Source organism: Octodon degus, unplaced genomic scaffold, assembly GCF_000260255.1.
Source record: "Octodon degus isolate 3935 unplaced genomic scaffold, OctDeg1.0 scaffold00357, whole genome shotgun sequence".
Classification (NCBI taxonomy): Eukaryota; Metazoa; Chordata; class Mammalia; order Rodentia; family Octodontidae; genus Octodon; species Octodon degus.
The window spans coordinates 911,356-929,825 of NW_004524933.1; the positions used below are offsets into that span (position 1 = coordinate 911,356).

Sequence of the window (18,470 nt, forward strand, 5' to 3'; positions counted from 1 at the left end):
ATTTATTTATTTATTTATTTATTTGTGTGTGTGTGCGTGTGTGTGGCCAGCTCAGCCCACCAGAGGGAGGGGCTGGCTGGCATGTGGTGCTGGGGGATTGAACCATGGTCCCTGTGCTTTGCTAAGTTTGTTCTAAGTAGGTGCTTTAGACCACTGAGCCATCTCACCAGCCCTTGTTTTATCTTGATTTTATTTTCTTTTTATCATTTTTCCTTTTTCTTATTCTAATCCTATTTCCAAAAACCAGAGACCAAGTTCAGATAATCCCTTGTATACTCCTTCATTCTTTCTTTTCTACCCCTTTCTCTAGTTTTCCAAACCTTATGTGACCATCCTTTGTCCTCTAGCCTTGCTTCTACTTCCTTTCCAGTTATCTTTATCTTATATGTTGTCTAAATTTCCTCACAACAGGGTAAATCCACTCCATTAAGGAAAAACACTTTGCATATAAACTCCTAATTTATAATTGGTTTTGTCATATAACTATAGATTTTGTTCCTATGGTTTAAAATACAAAATCAATAGTTATCACAGTTCATCAGTTTCTAAATTATGCTTGATGCTATCATTGTTGATAATTATATTACTATACATTGGATGTCACATCTGTTGTAACCAGTTGTTCTCCCTTCTGTAACAATCTTGGGAAATTCTGGAGTAACAACATCATCAAAGTCCTACACTGAACGACTCACAGTTGAGATAATCAGATGCCAATATCCCACTCTTAATTGAGAAAGTAGGATCTTGGGAAAGACACAAACCAAGAATCTCCTACACACAGAAGACAAACCTGACATACAATAAGTTAGGCATATAGAACTCCAAAGAGCCATGACCAAAATAAATCTACACATAGATATATAATAATCAAGATTCATAAATTCATTACAAGAACAATATCAAAAGCAGTTAGAGATAAAAACCATAAAGAGATCACCTATAATGGAAAGCCCATTACAATCATGGCAGATTTCTCAACACAAACCATGAAGTCAAAAAGAACTTGGAGTGAAGTATTTCCAATCCTAAAAGAAAACAATTTCCCACACAGACTGATGTATCCAGCAAAATTACTTCTCAAAATCAATGGAGAAATAAGATACTTCTATGACAAAGAACAAATGAAGAAATTCATGATCACCAAACCAACCTTATAAAGAGTACTGAAAGATATTGTAGATAGAGATAAAAATGATGACTATTCCATGAATATCATGAGAAGGAAACCTTCTGGAAGAATAAGCAATTAAACAGAGGTGCAAAGCAGGGAACCAATAGCATGAAAATAACATGATAAAGATAAGCTAATGCATATCAGATATAACCATCAATGTAAGTGGCCTAATTCACTGATTAAAAGAAGCAGACTGGCAGAATGGATAAAGAAGCAAGGTCCAACAATATGCTATATGCAAGAAAAACTTTTAACTCAAAAACAAAACAAAACACCCCATAAACTAATATGGGAAATATTACTTCATGCAACAGGAACCCAGGAAAAAGCAAGGGTAGCTATTCTCTATATTGACAGTGTGAACTTAAAAGCAAAAATAATCGAAAGAGATACAGAAGATCACTATATGCTTGGTAGGGGAAAATTTAGAAGGAAGAGATAACCATAAACATATGTGCACCAAATACGGGAACACAGTACTATTCAACACAAATATTAATAAACTTGAAAAATCAAATGAACAGTAACAGTTATAATAGGACACTTTAATACCCTATTGTTACAAAGATAAATCAACTACACAAAAAAATCAGCAAAGAACAACAGAAATGAATCAAACCTGTGAACAAATGGACTTAGTAGATCTTTACGGTGTTCCACCCAACAGCATCAGAGTATACATTCTCAGCTGCAATGCAATATTTTCTAAAATAGGTCATACACTAATACATAGCATATGCTTAAGTAAATTGAAAGAATTGAATATTCTCATACTTGAATATATGACAACAGTGGAATGAAATTGGAAATTAATTACAACAGAAAGCTCAAAATCTCCACAAACACATGAAAATTAAATAACCCTCCTGAACAACCAAGGGGTCACAGATGATACTAAAGAAGAATTAAACAATATCTACAATCAATAAGTTATTGGAGCCTGTGGGGGGATACAATTACAGCAGTCCTAAGACAAAAATATATACCAGTGAATTCTCACATCAGGAAAACAGAACAAGTAGAAATAAGCTAATGCTGCAATTCAAACACCAAAAAAAAAAAAAAAAAAAAAAAAAAAAAAAAAAAAAAAGAAAGAAAGAAAGAAAGAGCGAGCAAATCAAGCCCAAAGCACATAGAAAGGAGGGAATTATAAAGATAAGAAGTGAAATTAATGCAATCAAGACCAAGAAAACAATAGAAAGAATGAATGAACCAAGAGTTGGTTCTTTGAAAAAATGAATGAAATTGACAAACCTCTAGCTAAACTTATCAAGAAGAAAATAATTAATTTCATGCAATAAGAAATGAAAATGGTGAAATCACTACAAATTCTATGGAAATTCAGACAATCATCAATGCCTACTTTGAAAATATGTATTCTCATAGGATGGAAGACAGAAGAAATGGATAGATTCCTAGAAAGGATCAAGAAAAATATACAATCAAGAAGATATAGGGCCAACCAAATAGCTCAGTGGATTAAAGTGCCTGCAAGCAGGAGCAGGGGCCAGGGATTCAATCCCAGGGCACACTGAGATGGTAATTGACACTGGGTGTGGTGGCGTGTGCCTGTAATCCCAGCTCTTGGGAGGCTGTAAACAGGAGGTTCACTATGAGCCCAATCTAGTAATGAGACCATAGACACCCTGTAGACCCTTCCATGAAATACCAATATATATATATATATATATATATATATATATATATATATATATTCTAAATATCAGTTAATGAAATTAAAAAGTGTATAAAAACTTACCAAGAAAACCAGATCCTGATGGATTTATGACTGAATTCTACAAGAAATTTAGAGAAAATTTAATACCAACTCTTCTCAAACTCTTCAATGAAATTGAAATGGAATTAATCCTTGTAACTCATTTCTGGAGGCAAGTATTACCCTGATAGCAAAACCAGAAAAGGACCCAACTAGAAAAGAGACCAACAGGCCAATCTCCCTAATGAATACAGATGGAAAAAATTCTCAGTAAAATACTAGCAAACAGAATGCAACAGATCATCAAGAAGATTTTACATCACAACCAACCAGAATTCATCTGAGGAATGCAGGGATGGTTCAACATATGCAAATCAATAAACAAAATACATCATAAAACAAAGCCAAGAAAAAAAATCACATGATCATCTCAATAGATGTATAAAAGCTTTTGATAAAGTCCACACTCATTCATGATAGATAAACTACAGAAAATTGGAATAGGTGGTCTTTACCTTAATCTGATAAAAGCCATCTATGACAAACCAACAGCCAACATCATACTAAATGGACAAAACCTGAATGCTTTCATCCTCAATTCAGTAATAAGACAAGGATATCCACTTTCACCACTCCTTTCAATATAGTTCTAGTAACATTATCTAGAGCAATTAGACAAGAGAGAAAAATTAAATAAGGACAAAAAGGAAAAAGTTATTCATAGATACATAATACTCTACATAGCAGACCCGAAAAACTCCATAAAAGACTTCTATATTTAACAATCAAATTCAGTATCATAGCTGTATAAAGTCAACACTCAAAAATCAATAGCATTCTTGTACACAAACAATAAAGAGAAATTAGTAAACCACACACTTCAAAACAGCATCCAAAAAAATACTTAGAAATCAATCTAACAAAGGAAATAAAAGATCTATAGATTGAAAATTATAATACTTTGGGGAAAAAAGAGATCAAAGCAGATTTCAGAAAATGAAAAGACATTCCTTGTTCATGGATAAGAAGAACCAAAAACTGTGAAAATAGCCATACTCCTAAAACTTTTACATATGTTTATTGCAATCCCTATCAAAACACCGTTAACATACCTCACAGATCTAGAGAAAACAATTCATGAAGAACCAGAAGAGACTGAGAACAGCAAAAGAAATCCTGGGCAACAAAGGCAAGGCAAGGCAGGAGGCATCAAAATCTCTGACTTTATTTTTTATTATTATTTTTTTAATTTTATTGATAAACAGATAGCAATGAGACAGTTTCAAATCAAATCGGAAGTACAGTTTCAACAAATAATACACTGCATATATTCTTCTTAGTAGTTAATTGCTGTACAAGATGCGGACTTGAGATCCTATTCACAAACACCATTAGAACAAATCATTCTATTCATTAAGAGAATGCAACTATGTATCTATCCTAACCACTTTGAATACACAGATACAAAATGGACATTCATCGGTATACCCCATTTTTTCTAAGTTCCGTTATTGAATATTATAGGTGTGTAAACTCAGCAAAATATTCTAAAAGAGTCCAGTAGCCCATAATAGCATTGGGTCTTCTGTTTAACTCTGACTTTAAATTATACTGCAAAGCTACTGTGATAAAATCAGCATGGTACTGGCAAAAACCCAGACCTGAGGATCAGTGGAACACACTAGAAGATGAACAGAACTACAAACAAACTTGGCCATTTTATCTTTGACAAAGGGGCCAAGCATGTTCACTGAAATGAAGACAATGTCTTTCTTAACTGATAGTGGAAAAACTGATTTTCTATATGCTGAAGACTAATACTAGACTCACGTTTCTCACTATACACTGAACTAAATTCAAAATGGATCAAATCTCTAAATATTAAAACAGAAACATTAAATCAACTGGAAGATAATGTAGGTAGAAATTTTGAAGACATAGGGATAGGCAGAGTTCATAAACAAAGACAAACTACACAGAAATTACTTCACAGAACCAACAACTGGAATTTTACCTTACTAAAATGTTTTTGAATTTCAAAAGAAATCAACAATAGACTGAAAAGAAAACCCACATACTGGGGGAAAAGTTAGCCAAAGGACTTCTGTCCAGAACATCAAAAGAACTGAGAAATACAAGGCCCCAAAATTCAAAGACCTAATCTAAAAATGGATACTTGAGATGAATATACATTTCTCAGATGAAGAACTAAAAAGGCAAATAGATATATGAAAAAATGTTCAACATCATCTGTCATCTAAGAAATGCAAATTAAAACAACACTGAGACTCCATGTCACCCCCAAAAGAATGGCTACCAGCAAGAAATCAGCCAATAACAAATGTTGGTGGGACTATGGGGAAAAGGAAAATTTCTTCAATGTTGATAGGAATGTTGAGTGTTGCAACTCCTGTGGAAATCAGTGTGGGGATTCTTGAAAACACTAGGATTAGTGGTCCCATTCAGCTCAGCTACTTCCCTTTTAGGTATTTTACTGGAAGAATTAAAGCATCATAGCTCAGCAATATATGTATATCCATGTTTTGTTTTGTTCCTTTTGGGTACATGGCTAAGAGTGGAATTGCTGGGTCATAAGGTAACCCACACTTTTAACATCAGGACCTACCAGACTGTGACAAAAAGTGGTGGCGCCCTTTTACACTCCTACCAGCACTGCATAAGGGTTCTGATCTCTGCATCCTGGTCAAGGCTCATAATTTTATGACTTTGGTTCTCTCAGTGTTAGTGGGTATAAAAGAGTATCTCTGAGATATTGGTCAGCATTTCCTAGATGACTAATGTGTCAAATATCTTCTCATGCACTCACTGGCCATTTGTATATTTTCCTGGAGAAATGTCTATTCAGGCACTTTCCTGCTTTTAATTGGATTATTTATCTTTTTTTGAGTTGTAAAAGATCTTTATATATTTTGTATATGAGTTTTTGTCATATATGAGATTTGCAAGCAATCTCTTACAGCCTGTGGGTAACCTTTACACTTTACATTGTGTCAACTTGAGAAATTTAGACATATAATTAAATGACTCAGAAGGGGAGTCAGGTCCTCACTTTGTAAAAATCCTCATGCTTTGCAAGAGGAGGGCATGGAGATCAAGTGTGTACTACACCCACCATAGAGGGGGCTGGCCTGCTTACCACATAAGCGAGAAAAAGAGGCTTGCTCTGTCCCCTTTTGCTCTTGCTGGTTTGCTGTTTTATGCCTCCTTGAACTGTTGCCCCTGTGCCGTGACACCCTGCCTTGCAGGCAGCTGATTGTGGGCTGAAACCTCTGCAAACCATAAACTAAATATATCTTTCCTAGTTTTTTGAGGAATGTCCACATTGATCTCCACAGTGCTCATACTAGTTTACACTCCCACCAATAGTGGAGAAGTGTAATTTTTCCCTCCAAAGCCTCTCCATCATTTTGTAAAATATTTTCATTTTAAATAAAAGGAAACAAAAAACAGAACAAAACAATATGATAGGAGGGTAACAATGCTTAATACATAGCACATTGTTGTCTTTAAATTAGTTACTCAGAGTATGAAGTATCACATTTAATTGTCCAATGTGCCAACATTGTTGGCACAGACCCATCTTTTCAAAGAACCAAGAGGAATTAGTAGTATAAATATCTTAACTAATATGTAAGTTAAGATAATATGTAAGTATCTATCTATCATCTATCTATCTATCTATCTATCTATCTATCTATCTATCTATCTATCTATTGATCTATCTTTTGCTTTTCCCTTCCTTCACCAGCATTTGCTATTGGTTGATTTCTTGATGATAGCCATTCTTTCTGGGTTGACATGAAATCAGTGTTGTTTTAATTTGTATTTCTCAAATGACCAATGATCTTGAACATTTTTTTCATATAATCATTTGCCATTTGTATTTCTTCACTGGAGAAGTATGTATTTATCTCAGATGCCCATTTTTTATTTGAGTCTTTGAATTTTGGGGGACTGATTTTTAAAAAACTTTGTATGTTCTAGATAGAAGTTCTTTGAGGGACATTTTGCTAATTTTTTTCCCAATCTATGGGTTTTCTTCTTACTCTGTTGTTGATTTCTTCTGAAGTGCAAAAAATTTTCAATAAGATGTGAAACCAGTTATTGATTCTTTGAAGTAATTCCTGTGTAGTTTGGTTTTTGTTAAAAAAAACTCTCTGCCTACCCTTATGTCTTCAAAATTTCTACTTTCTCTTTCAGTAGTAGATATAGTAGTAACTCTATTTGTCATAGCTAAATCTTGGAAATTATCCAATAAACTCAGAAATGGATAAAAAAAGATGTGGTATTTTATACTATGCAGTATTACTCAGCTATAAAGAAAGATAAACTCAAGGCTATTATAGGTAAATGGATGAAACTCTAGACCAGGCTCATAAGTGAAATCAATCAGACCCTTACGTGTAAACATGGTATTATCTACCTAGTGTAGCAACCTGAAAGAGTAAATAAAATCTGAAAACTACAAAAGACATTGTGAAAAAACAAATAACTGATATGGGGAAAAGGAGAAAAGAAAGAAGGAGGGGGAAATATACATATATAAACAAGATAGCTAAGGTAAGTGTACTACTAATTTCTATTATTTATTGAAAAGAACAATGGATGCTTAATTGTGTGATCAATTTTGCATGCCTATATCTAGTCATCTGAACAACTATTTTGAAGACAATAATATGCAATACAACCACCATTGTTAATTTCTATCTTATTTTGAAATTTTTTATCATTTTTATTATTGTTTTTCTTATTTTCTATTCTTTTTTTTTAAAAAAATAAACCTTTCCTTCCTTAATTCTGGGTATTGGGTATTTTTACTCAATTTTTGTCTCAGCAAGGCAGGGAAGGTTCCTAAGACAGCACCCTCTGAAATGTAAGTCCTAAAATTTGATGATATAAATTTACCCATTTTTCTTTTGTTACTCATGCTTTGGCACCATATCTAACACTTTTGCCAACTCCAATGGCATGCAGATTACTCATATGTTTTCTTCAGAGAATTTTATAGTTTCGGCTCTTGCATTCAGGGTTTGATCCATTTTAAGTTAATTTATGTATTTGGTGTTAAGTAAAGCCCAACTTCATGTTGTCTATCAACTTTCCCCAGAAGTGTCTCTTTAAAGGACTACTCTTTTCCATTGCCCCTCTGCCAAAAATCACTTGGCTATCAATATAAAGGCTTACTTCTGGGTTTTCAATTCCATTTCATTGATATTCTTTGTGGTTTGGGTCTGAAATGTCTCCCCAAAATCTCACGTGCTCATAAGCAAGACTTTTGGAAGGGGATTGGATGTTACAGACACTGTGCTCATTAGTGCATGAAGAGGAAAAGCCTGGTCAAAAGACTGAGCCATGGGCAGAGGGGGCGTGACCTGGAAAGGCGTGTCTTCCTGCCCAGCTTCTCCTTTCTCTCTCTGCTTCCTGATCTCCATGATGGGAGCAGCTGCCCTCTGCAGCAAACTCTTCTGCCATGCTGCTCTGCCTAGGAGCCAGCTGACCACGAACTAAGACTGTGAATCCAAATAAACTCCTACATACTGTGAGTGTTGACCTTGTGTCTGAGCCATGAGAATGCGACAAGGCAATCTTTATGTCTAGCCTCATTCCAACATTATATTTTTTGAGTATCAATAATTCTGATATTAGGAAGTGCAAGTCTTCTAGTTTTGTTTTCATTCTTTTCAAGATTTTTTGGCTACTTTGGTCTCTTGTACTTTCATATGAATTTTAGGAACAGCTTGTCAATATTTGCAAATAATCCAGCTGGGATTTTGATGAGAGCTGTATTGAATATGTAGCTCACTTGGGGATTATTGCCATTTTAACAAATTAAGTCCTATGGTCCATGAATCTGAGATATTTTTCAACTTATTTCAGTCTTCAATTATTTTCAAAGTTTTGGAGTTTCCTTATATTAGTCTTAGGTTACTTTTGTTAAATTCATTCATCAATATCCTGTTTCCTTTGATCTTATTGTACCTTAAGTTTTTAATTTTTATTTGCGGACTGTTGGTTGCTACTGTACAGAAGATACATGATAGTGATTTTTGTTTATTGATCTTGTATATTGCAACCTTGCTAATTTATTAGTTCTAAAACTTCTTTGGTTTGCCAAAAAATCCATAGGACTTTCTTTATGAAAGATTTCATTTTCCATGATCAATGATTGTTCTGCTAATGGTACTCCAGTGTTGTGCCTTAATTTTAATTTTTTTTTGTCTTTTTGAGACAGGGTCTCACTGTGCAGTTCAGGTTGGCCTTCAACTCACTTTGTAGCCCAGGCTGGTTTCCAACTCACAGCGATCCTCCTGCCTCAGCCTCCTGAATATTGGGATTACAGGTGTGCACCACCAGGCCCAGTTTAATTTTTCCTTTTTCTAACTTGCCTGTGTAGGTTCTCCATGGTGAGGTTGAAAACAAATGGAAAATCAATCACCCTTATCCTCTTCCTCAGTCTTAGGGGGAGCATATAGTCTCATCTTATTAAGCATGATGCTAACTGCAAGATTTCAGCAATGTCCTTTACAGACTGAGAAAGTTCTCTACAATTTTGACTTTTTGAGTGTTCTTATCATGAAATGGTAGTGGATATTTTCAAATTTGATTATTAAAAATATATATTGAGATAATTATGTGATTCTTGTTTTTCATTCATATGATGTACTAGATTAATCAATTTTTAGATGTCAAATCCATTTCACATACCAGAGATCGATTCTACATGTTCAGATTATTTAAGTCTTGCTGAATGAGGTTTGTTAAGATTTTGCTGAAAATGTCAGCACTGTGATCCTAAGTCAGGACACTGGTGTATTGTTTTATTTCCTTACATTGCCTTTGCATGGTTTTTGGAAGACTTTATGCAGATTGGTACTAATTCTTCAAATGTTTGTTAGAATTCACCAGGTGGAGCATCTAGGCCTAGAGTATCCTGGTAGGAAATTTTAAGTTACTAACTTAATTTTTTTGCTAGTGACTGGCTCATTCAGATTACCTGAATGAGTTTTGTAGTTTATATGTGCCTAGGGTTTGTCCATATCTAATTTTTTAGTGTATAATTAGGCACAGTTGTCTTTTTATTGATTTTAATTTCTGTAAGGTTGGTATTAATTTTTCATCTCATTTCTTCTTTTAGTAATTCAATTATTTTTCTTGGTTAGTTCACTCACTATAGATTTGTCAGCTTTGTGGTAGTTCACACATTGCTTTTGCTACCGAATCACAGAAGACAAAGAGGGAGGGCAATGCCTGGACCACAGCGGAATGGCACCCAGGTCATGCAAACTCTCAAGCCCAGTCTCTCCTGTGCTGGGGGTTGATCCCAAGTGTCTTCCAGACTAAGCCCTTTCACCACATTATCCTGAAAGGGCAACTAAGATGATGTGGGACTGTGGGGTCTTGGGACTGCATTGGAGGCTGCAGCTGTGGCCGCTCGCACTCACCGGTACTGCTTCTGCCTTGTCTCCAGCTCCTTGCGCCGGTGCTGCTTCAGAATGTGGATCTGGTCATCTCGAGCCAGCTTGGCTGTGAAAGAAGCACGTGTATGAGGAGCATACAAAAGAGCAGTGGTGATATCCTGTGCCTAGGAGGCCTACCAATGTGGGAACTCCCCATGCCTGGTCCCATTGATGCATCCCAACATACCTTCATTTACTAAGGTGAAGAAACAGACAGGAGAGGGGTGAACAACTTTGCCCTTGAAATCTGTCCAAGATTATGCACCTAATTAGTGAGCTTGCAATACAAAACCCAAATCCCATGTCCTTAGCGGTTCTCTTTACAAAAAGCAAAGCTACTTCCTCCTCTTGTTCCATGGCTCATCACAACCATGGTGATACCCCCCTTTCCATTTCCCAAAGCTCAGAGCATCAAATCCCAATACAGTCATTGGGTTAGGTTCTCACCAGCTTCCCAGGGCCAGGGCAATGGTCCCAGCATCTTTGGGATGAGCAGTGGGTACCCTTTGCTAGGATTCTCCCCTTTCCTTAGACACTGACTCTGCAGAAAGAAATCTTAGGTTTAGGGCACAGCTGCCTGCTCCCTGCAGGACAGCATTTCAAGGTCTGTCCTGGGTGCTGTTAAAGCACTGCAGATAGCCTTGTCCCTCTTACATTGCCCAGAAACCAAAGCTGATGTGGGGCCTCAGGGTGGCCTGAGAGAGCTGCGTGATTCATGGCTCCTGTGTCTCTAGTGCATTTATTGGCTTCAAGGAGACTTGCAACTCAAGAACGGGACCTGAAGGTAGACATTGTTTGGCCCCCTGTATTGCTTGGATGAGCTTGGGAAGGAAGCTCCACTCTGAAACACAGTGGGCCATCAAGGTTGTGGCTAGAGGGGCTGGCCATACTTGGGCAGGGACACAGCCTGGTCACCAGGTGACCCAGAGCAAACTGCCTTGACTTCCCTACCTGTGTGTGAGGTGGAGGTGATAATGGCTATGATAGGGTCCCTGGGCCTCAGGAGAGGATTCAGTGAGGGCCTGCTCTTGCATCTGACCCAGTAGTAGGAAGAGTGGTGATGACATTTGTGCTGTCCCCACCATGGGCAAGAGCTCCACAGGTATCCTGTCTCTCAGCCTGTCCTACTGTAGGCTCTCACTGCAAAGGTCCCAGCAGATAGCTGAAGGCAGGCCACTTGTCAGGGCCTTTAGAACAAGCAGGATGGATCATAATTGTGTGTGGGCAAAGCAGGTGGTCAGAGTCATGGTCAATTCAATCATGAGCTAGAGGAGCCTGAATTTCCTGAGAATGTAAGACATAGGATAGGACAAGGAACAGAAGGGTAGGCAAGGACATGCACCCATGTATTGCAAAGGGTTGGGTTTTAAATAATTACAGTCCACCAAACATTTATATTTTTCTTATAAAATACACTAAAAATTAAAAAAAAATGTAACAATGTGGGAGACATTGAGGACTGAAATGCTAAACTGGGCCCTCCAGGAATCCTAGGTCACTGAGACTTCTCCAAAATGCTTTCATTCAAAGCAGAAGGACTTTGGTAGATCCACAACATTGAAAGTAGTGACAGGCAGGTGAAAAATGGCACAATACTTCCTAAGAGTGCCACCATAGTGGCCCACAGGCTTATGATCCATGTTCTTTAGTGCATGGGATCTGCTGTGCATGCCACCAGCCTCTCTAAAACATGACTTCTAAAGTCTGCCACCTTCACTCAACAGTTCTGTAATTCCAAGAATGCTAAATTTCTGCGCAGCGTCAAAGTAAGAATGAAAAACAGAACAAGTTCCAAGAAAGGAGGGGTAGGCTTGAAGAGCAAGGCTCTTCAGCGATTCACCAGGGAATCCTGGGAAAAGGGGAGGAATGCCTTTAGTGCAAGACCAAGAGGGCCAAAAGCCCTAACCCCAGCAGAATGCCCACCAGCAATATCAACACTGATCCTCACAAAGCATCAGCCCCAAAGGTGGGCAGCATCAGTGATAGGAAAGCGGTTATAAATTTTGGTTAAAAAAGAAAAAAACTTAACAAGAAGCTATCTGAAGATCAAAGAGCAGTCTTTTATCAAAAAGGTTCATCACCCCTACAACTTCTGGATGATGATGACTTGGACTCAGTTGTCCCAAAGCCTAAATGGTGTTACTCAAGCACCCTTCTCCACAAAGCCACTGGTGTGACACAGGTGAACTGCAGTCAGATTCTCTTAGTAGAAGCCACCCTCAGAGCCTCCCACTAGTTTCAAAGCCTTTACCCCTCAAGAACAGCTATGGAATTCATTAACTTAAGCCAGAATGGTTACACCAGCACTTGAATCAGCAGCACCAGGCTTTTGGCCTATTTTTTCATGGACTACGGTGACAGCAGGACCACTACCACATCACAGACGCAGAGTGACAGCAAGAAGTTCATGGGGATGTTATTCCTACTTTGTAAGAGACTCCCAAACAATGGCCAGGAAGATGCAGATGACAGAAGACACAACCCAAATCCTCAATCATTTCATTTCATTTGCATCTATCTAGAGAAGAAGTGTTCCATTGGGCACATGGAACACATGGGACACTAGGATCTGGCTCTTTGACAAGAAGCCTAGTGAGGGTTGCATAGGTTCCCATGGTCACTGGACACATTGTGTACCAAGTTGTCATTCTGAAGTACCTTGCAGTGCTTCAACACTTCAAATTGAGAAAAATTTACAGTAACTCCTTCCCTAGGAAGCTTCAAGGATGCTTCACTGATTTCTGTGACACCTGTATGCTAACGGTGAGACTATGGTAGGGGTGATTGAAAGAAGACCTGTTTTGGGGAGCCTTTGGTGTCACCCTCATTTTGCACATTACCACAACGAGTATCAAGAAAAAAGAAATTTCCCTATGGCAGTGTCTTTTAGAGAAAAGAACTTGGATCACTCTTACAAATGTACCATACCTACCCTGGAGCTGATGAAGATATATGAAGATAAATCGCAGGTGGCCAAATCGCTCAAGAAACCACCTGGGATCCACTGTTCAGAGGCCAGTAAAAGGGTACCCAGCATCACAAACAAGTTTTGTGTCCTCTGATTACAAGATCCACAGGGACTGCTTGCTGGTAGTTACCCTGTCATTGGCCCTGTTGAAGCACTGCCCTAACCTGTCCTGGGGATTAGCAGCAGTCCTAACTTAATCTTCTGGCTGGTTGGCCTAAGAAGCTTTCACAAAAATCTCATTAGAAAGAATTCTCATCAGAACTGACACGCCCTACTTTCTTCCTTGTCAGCTGCCCCAAAGCCTCTGCCATTATGTCCACCTATGTCTGGCCCTGCATTTAAGGCAAGAGATCTCCACACTCCCAGGAACCACTTTATACTTTATAGCTTAGCCTCCCTGCATGAGAATACCAGTCACGTCCACAACCTTAAGCAGAAAGCACACAGTTAGGAGTCTTTCGAAAAAAGAAGTCCAGCAGCCTAACAAAATACAATCTGGATTTGAACTCTGCCTATGTCTCAGGTCAAGGATATGGTTGAGAGTCCACTGAAACAGAAAACCAGGAAAAGATAGTTTCTTCTATACCTCCTCATAAGACTTCTGCTCTGGCTGGTAGGGTCAGTACACTGGGATGGGAGGCGAGTTAAAATACTGTTACAGTTCCACCCTGCAGCCACAGTTAGACAGTAAATAAGAGTTCTCTGCAGCCTATTTTTGAGCAGTTAGTGAACAAGGCCACTCTCCTGCTTGTCCTTTTTTTTTAAAAAAATAAGATAAACGACTTCTACACAATGAATCTAATTTTCCTTTAAAAAAAAAAGACCTCTTTTTATGTGGGAAAAGTACCTTTCTAACTTGTTCTCTCCATGCATTTGTTGGCAAATGCACACCTTTGGCAAAGGTGTGTGTTGCTTTTTTCACCATGTCCAACATGCATCTCGCTGTAATTCATCTTTCTTTAGAAATAGGGAGAATTGATATCATCCTGTTTGGTGGGCTGAAATCAAACTCACAAACTTCACGTACTTATTCCCCAAATTGGGTACAGAATAATTTGTGTGTTCATGCTATTAGAAAAAAAAAAAAAAAAAAGTCTTGCAATGCAAGTATGTAAATTTGAGGCTTTTTGTAAATAGTTTTCTACTTAAGTGATAGATATTTCATTGAAACTTTAAGAATTATTAATGAGCATTTATCTGTTCATGTGGCCCTGGGAGTGGCAACTTTCCTGTTCTGGAGGTGTCGGAGAGCCCGGATGGCAGCTAGTGATCTAGAAATTCAATTCCCATTAGTGGCGCGTAGGCCATTAACTGGAGAGTCCTGGGCCATTAGCAAGCTCCCCAAATTTAGGAGTCCTTATGAGGCACATCTGTATTTAGCTTCCTGTAAATTTTGAAAAGATGGGGCTGTAGTGTGGCTCACTGACAGACTGCAAGCCTAGCATGCCGCAGGCTGTAGGTAACAACCCAAACATCTAAAAAAATTGAAGGCAGCTATTTTTACTTTTAAAGTTCAGAAGTTTGTCTTAAGAGACAGAGGGTTTTTTTCTGTATTTTGTCTTTATTCCTATTTATCTTCAAAGTGTATACTTTCTTAATGTAAAATTTTCTTAAAAGGAATACAGAGAGGAAAAATAGTAATATTTTATATACTATAAAATCATAATTGGGCTCACTGAGACAATCACCTTAACATTTGGAGTAGGTCTGTAGAAGTTTGCTCTAATATTTCTGTAATCACTGGAAACTTTCAGCATGGTATCCCTGAGTCAATTTTGCTAATTAATGTTTACTTTCCTATTCACTTTACAGTTAGCACAAACTGCTGTATGTTGTGCTTCTCCTGAATTCGACATTTAAATACATTATTTTTTGTATTTTTGCTTATCTGTACAAATAAAGCTGTGTTTATTAATTCTGTAGCTTGTTTTAAACTATCAACTTTCAGATTGTTTGTGCATACACAAATCTGTTTGGTGTACTGATTTATAAGATTGAGCTTTTCTAGTTATTGTTTTCTGCTGTACTGTGCTTTTATCCTAATGTTTTAGGCAAAACAGTTTACTTTTAATGGGGGGAACATTCAATATTATACATTTGTCTGTAAGTCTGCCAAATACATAGAAGTTTTTATCTTAAAGTTTAATTTTTCTTCCATATAATTAATGCATATGCATTATAAAATATGAAAATGGAAATAGAGAAATATATGAGGCATGCTATTCTCTAGAATCCACCACTGGCTAGGGAGATAACGTGGCAAGCGCAAGGACTGGTTTGATCCCTGGTGCCACATGCCTTGCCAACCCCTGCACAGAGGGGGCCACTGAAACCAGGCATGGTGGCACACACCAGTAATCCCAGCGCTGGGGAGGCTAAGACAGGAGGATCACTATGAGTCTGAGCTGTGTAGTGAGACCCTGCACTAAATAAATAATTTTTTTTTAAAATTTGCAATCTACTGTTAATATCTCCTCTTTACATAACTTGGTCATATAGGTATGCCACATTTCATATTCTTTTAAATAACTCATGGTTTTGTAATCACAGAACTAAGTTATACTTAACTAAATGTTTATATGCCACACAAATCACACACAAAACCAGTATAACATGTTAGTGTTCTAGTGTGTTTTTACTCATGGTCTTTTTAAACAATTAAAATGACAAAATTTCTACGTTTATCTATCAGCAGAGTTAAAAGAAGAACAATGACAGGTCACAGAAAAAGATTAGATTCAAACACAACTTTATGTTTTCCCTCCAGATTGAGAGATATTTCATCCTTATGCTTTGTACCTTTTAATTTTTAAAGTGAGTTCAAGTTTTCGTTCCAAACATTAATATTTCCTGAAATTCACATGATTTCTAAGCAGGGCACGGCGGTGCGTGCTTGTAATCCCAGCACTCAGGGGGCTGATGTGGGGTCTCTTCTCACCTCAAGCAGACCTGTCTGGTGGTTCCAGCTCACACCTGGCAACTCGGGCTGTGAGGCTGTCTCCAGCACACCCCTGTGGCTTCCCCTGAGCCCCTTCTCCTCGCCATGCCAGGATCAGGCCTGCTGCGGCCCTCAGGACTGGGCCTCTCTGCACAGCCCACACCTTCCTAAGGCCCTCCTGGTCCCACCTCACCTACCGCCATCTGTATGGTTTCTCTCATGGGAGAAGGACCTCACTGTGGGAGAGAGACAGAAGCATGCAGTCTGCAGACTTCCGCATCCTGGTCACCCACAATAAAGTGGCTTTTGTGACACTTTTTCCTGACGGGATGCCTAGGGGTAAAAATCCTCCTAATCCTACACATCTTATTGAGAAACAGTGGAGTTGGTTCTCTTAAATCAAATCCCACATCAGGAACCACAGAATGTGGCCTCAGGTTGGAAGGACACCAGTTGGAGAGGAATGTCCTTCTTCTGTGCCAGTTTCTTTTGAAAAGAGGGTAAGGATCACCTCATCTCACCCCATTCCAGCTTCCCTGAAGAATGAATGAGCCAGGGATGGGGAGCCCCATCCATGGGAAGTGGTCAGTGCTGCCCTGAGGAGAAGTGCCTGGCTCCTTGCTCCTGGCTGCATGGGCAGGCCAGTCAGTGCAGGCTGGGGCAGCTGGAGGGACGTGCAGGAGCTAAGACTGTGATCTGCACATACTAAGAGGCTGGTGGTCACCCAGGGAGGAGGGAGAAGCAGCTGCCCCAGGCCAGCTGCAAACACTGGTGTCTCAAGGAGGCCCAGTCAGGACCTGAACCTCTGGGGGTCCTCCTGGGAAGGGGCAGGAGTCTGCGGTCTTCTCTCTTTCAGTAAAACATAAGATCCTGGGCTTAAGAGCTGGCACCTGCAAACCACAGGCTTGCTGTGTTCCCTTATGGAGGGTATCCCAGGGAATCTTTGTCCAGTCTTGCCTGCCCCAGGCCTGTAGAGGGCCCTGAGTTCCCAATCCTGTTGTGACTCACATTCTGTGAATTAGAAAGTGAACTGGGCAGTGCACACCCAGGGATACTCCTGATAAGTACAACCGCTAGGGACCTTTGTCACCCCCGACACAGTGCTATGGGGGCACTGGAGGACACAGCTCATCCTCAGGCCACTTCTCCAGCCTGGGCTACTCGGTGTTCAAGGAGGATGATGCCCCCTCAGGTGCATGAGACACAGACCAGATGCCCATACAGTGGAGACTCAGGCCCAGGACAGCTCAGGCGACAGCCTCTGGTGTGGGTCCCATACTCACCTCGACCATCCCGCAGCACAATCTCACTGTTTCCTGTGATCCAGCGGTAGCAGGGGAACTCCACGTAGTCTCCATGGGGTGTCTTCAGTGTGACATACTTCAGGTACCAGTCATCATGCAGCCAGTACTTGCGCTTCTCGATTCTGACCAGCTGGATCTCTCCCAGCTCTTCATCCACAGTGATGTCATAGGAGTCAACCTGGGCAGGAGGACAAGCTGTCAGCCACCGGGGTCCCTGAGTCTGAGCTCAGAGGAGTCAAGACCTTGCCACCCAAACAGGGGCACCTTCAGGTTCAGCATCCTGAGTCGGGGGCACTAACATATCGAGTGGGTAAGGAGGTCTTGAACCCCCACACAGACATTCTACCCACACGGGGAGCAGTAGCAGCCTCTCTCCATGGCAGGTGCAGAAGCGACCCGGTTACCCTGTTCCTCTCCTCTGGGCCCCTCCTCCGTGTATCACCACCCTACCCTGGCCCTTCCTGACCACATCTCAGTACATATAGGATGGGCTTTCCCTGTGCTTTCAGGTCTTTGTTTCCTTTTGCGGCCCCCTGAGCCAGGTGCACCTGGTACTGAATAAATCTGTGTGCTCTTCTGCTAGCTGTCTTAGGTCAACACAGTTCTCAGGCCCAGCTAAAAATGGGCATGGGTAAAGTTTTATTTCCTCCATGGTTCATTTGGCCAGGATTAAAAAATTTTTTTTACTGATCCAGAGTCAGTGCACATAACTGGAGCGTGGTAATGCAGTATGGAGTACAGTGATATTTCCTTGTGTACAGTGCTCAGGGACCAAACCAGGGAATTACATTTCTTCTTCTTCTTCTTCTTCTTCTTCTTCTTCTTCTTCTTCTTCTTCTTCTTCTTCTTCTTCTTCTTCTTCTTCTTCTTCTTCTTCTTCTTCTTCTT

At 39.4% G+C, this 18,470-nt stretch overlaps 1 protein-coding gene across 2 annotated transcripts in view; it reads right to left on the reverse strand.

The window, feature by feature from the left end:
* Alox5 (arachidonate 5-lipoxygenase) overlaps positions 1–17,760 on the reverse strand; it is a 45,173-nt gene extending 27,413 nt beyond the window's left edge. The window contains exons 1-2 of one of the 2 annotated variants that reach the window (XM_012513194.2): positions 17,562–17,760; positions 10,358–10,439 (exon numbers count right to left, since the gene is read on the reverse strand). The gene's annotated coding sequence lies outside the window, so the exon portion shown is untranslated. The remainder of the gene's footprint in view (positions 1–10,357; positions 10,440–17,561) is intronic. The other variant, XM_023708399.1, reaches the window with a different exon arrangement.
* Positions 17,761–18,470: the final 710 nt, after the last annotated feature.